Source organism: Vollenhovia emeryi, unplaced genomic scaffold (assembly GCF_000949405.1).
Source record: "Vollenhovia emeryi isolate VEMERY1.0 unplaced genomic scaffold, V.emery_V1.0 DF939285.1, whole genome shotgun sequence".
Classification (NCBI taxonomy): Eukaryota; Metazoa; Arthropoda; class Insecta; order Hymenoptera; family Formicidae; genus Vollenhovia; species Vollenhovia emeryi.
In genome coordinates, this window is record NW_011967081.1 from 3450 (window position 1) to 6259 (window position 2810).

A 2810-nucleotide genomic window follows, 5' to 3' on the forward strand; every position below is an offset into this window, starting at 1 on the left:
GCATTTCAAGCACTTTCTAATTACACACTTATGAAACAAACACACTTACAAACTTCTAATAAAAACTTTTTTAAGACTGAAAGACTTAAAAAATTTTGACAAACATGTACTGTTTTTTTTTGCAAAACGTAACTCAACGCTTGTTATAGCATTATTAAAAATAAAACATTTAATCTGCATAAAAGTTCAGTTATTCAGAAAATCAAACACTTTTACGTGTGCAATATTATACAGGGTGTCGGATTCGATATGGACGACTCCAAAGATTATAGTAGATTGGGTTAAACTGAGAAGAAAAGTTATATACCATTTTACAAAATCCGTAATTATTATCGCCTAATTAAGAAAAACGTCTGAGCCAATAAGTGCACGGAGGAGCGGAAGACCGGACTCGGCAGACATGCAAAATGGTGTGTTTGTTGACATCTCTCAAGAATCGATAGCGAGAGGTGGAGTCACGCATCGATCGATGAGCGGTGGCGAGCGGGGAGCGGTGAGCGGGCGAACGGCGCGCAGCGAGAGAACGCGCGACATATGACACCGTGCCGAAAAAGTTTTTTTGGTGGTAGGAGAATAATACACCATTATAACTTTTCTTCTCAGTTTAACCCAATCTACTATAATCTTTGGAGTCGTCCATATCGAATCCGACACCCTGTATATCAAACACCAACTTAAACCAAACATTTATAAAATGTTTGAAATTTTGCACACTAATAAACATCTTGAAAACGGCGACAATAAAAATATAAAAAATTTCAAACAGTTATTATTTAGAGTGTATAATTGTACCTCAGGATTTCTAGTAATTTACTAAATCGCAAGTAATCCAGCAGGAAAAAGTCTGCAGCGGGCTTGACGTAAAGTTTCCATTTTTTCGTTCCTCGGAAGAGAGAAACTTCGTTGTTTCGCTATTCGAGATATATCGCGTCGTTGACGTGACTCGCGTAGTACCGCCGTGGTAGCGCCGCGTAGTAGCTACCGGGATCGGCGCCATGTTGATCCATTCGAGGAGCACCGTGGACACGGCAGCGAATCGGTCCCGTGCGTTGGTCGTCGCGTTTCACAGTACGCACAATCGCAGTGAGTTTACCGTTGACCAGTTTAACAATCGCGCGACGTAGACTCGACCCTCGCGCGTCGGTAATCCTTCGAGACACGTAAATCTGGGAAATCCCGGCCGAAATCTCACGCAGGGTCGGCGTCGCTGCGGCGCCGTCGTATCCTCGGGCGCCAGGAGTACACCGAGTTCTCCAGTCTTAATTCGTATCTCCTCGCGCGTGCGGTAATACCCGAGGGGGGTTGAAAATGCAGCCCCGCGAGGTCAAAAGCATCACGAATCGCGCGCCTTTCCTGCCTCTCGCGTGCGCGAGGAGTTGTGGTCGGCGCCGACGGATGGCGCTACGCGGCCCGCCGCGTCGGTATCGCGGGCCACGGGCGGCTCCGCCAATCAGCGCGTCGTTGCGCTCGCGGCCGCGCGCGACAGTCTCTCGCGACGAGATGTCCTCCGCGGTGGAGATTAGCGGAGCGGCTTCTCCGCGCCCCTTCCGCCCTGCGACAAGCGGTCGTCGTGGGTCGTCGTGTGGCGAGCGACGTCATCCACGCACCGTCGTCGTCGTCGTCGTGGTCGTCGGCACGCCCGCCGCGGCGCCCGCGATTCGTCGATGAGCCGCTGGCCGCGCGCCGATAACTCGATAGGAGCGAGACGGCGTGAAAGGGGAGGGAAAAGACGGGGCAGCCAAGCGCGAGCTTCGGGAGCGGCGCGCCCGAATTAACGGACGGCCTCGGCCGTCCTCGCGACAAGGCCGGCTGCGGAGGCTGCACCGAACAAGCACGACGCCACCCGATCCGACGCGACGCGATCACGTGGCCGTCCGTCCGTCCCTCCGACCGACCGTGTTTACTTTGGTTCGTTTATTCGGCTCGCTCGCCCGTCGGTTCCTTCGCCCGCTCGTACGTCGGTTCGTCCGCTCGTCCGGCCCCATATGCGCGTCCGCGAGCGCCGGACTGGCAAGCAGTGCGACGCGACGTCGGCGCGCTCGTCTCGCGCCTTCGGGACGTGACGCCGCTCGGTTGTGCCGCCCCTCGTCCCGCTGCTCCGCTGGGACCCGGATGCTGCGTGTCCACGTCGAGGAGGCAGGGTGACGGTGACGCGGTCATCGCGGCTCGACGACGGAGGTGAGTCGTGTCGACGTGTTATTGTTTATCTGCGACGGATTACGTCAGGCTGGCTCACGTAACAGCTGATGGCGAGACGTTAGGTCGAGAGAGAGAGAGAGAGAGAAGGGAGAGGGTGGGAGACAGAGACCTATTTTTCGTCGGGGCGAAATGTCAAGTACCGCTTCAGATTTAACTTAAACGACGTATTGTTCGCGTCAGATCGGCCTCTATTCATTGCCTCATATGCCATATAGTGTATTTTGACGTATTATATTGCGCGCGTGTGCGCGCCTCTGTGTCTAAAAGTAAATGTTTACGAATGTACACGCGATAATGAATAACCGTGGTAGTTTAACTAATATTTTTATGTGCTCTGTATATTTTTTAATGTGCTCTCATTTTATGCGCTTTAATACAAATGCGTACAGTGATGGACAGAATGTTTGCAACACGTTTTTGTGAGTTTAGGAACGCGCATTTAGATTCAAGTTTACGTCCCGAAACGTTTTCTCCGAGGGAAATTTCACTCGAGGGACAGATCGGAAACGCTCAAAATGGTTTCGGAATGGCCATCGAGTAAAATATTCCCTGGAGAAGGAGATTTTGAGATGTGATGAATTCTAAATGCCTTCCTAAATTCATTGAGGCTC

The 2810-nt window shown here is 51.7% G+C and overlaps 1 protein-coding gene across 1 annotated transcript in view; it reads left to right on the forward strand.

Moving 5' to 3' along the window:
• Nucleotides 1-690: 690 nt before the first annotated feature.
• Nucleotides 691-2810, forward strand: part of LOC105559205 (beta-1,4-N-acetylgalactosaminyltransferase bre-4) — a 162399-nt gene continuing 160279 nt past the window's right edge. Inside the window, exon 1 of the mRNA XM_012007317.1 lies at nucleotides 691-2178. The gene's annotated coding sequence lies outside the window, so the exon portion shown is untranslated. The remainder of the gene's footprint in view (nucleotides 2179-2810) is intronic.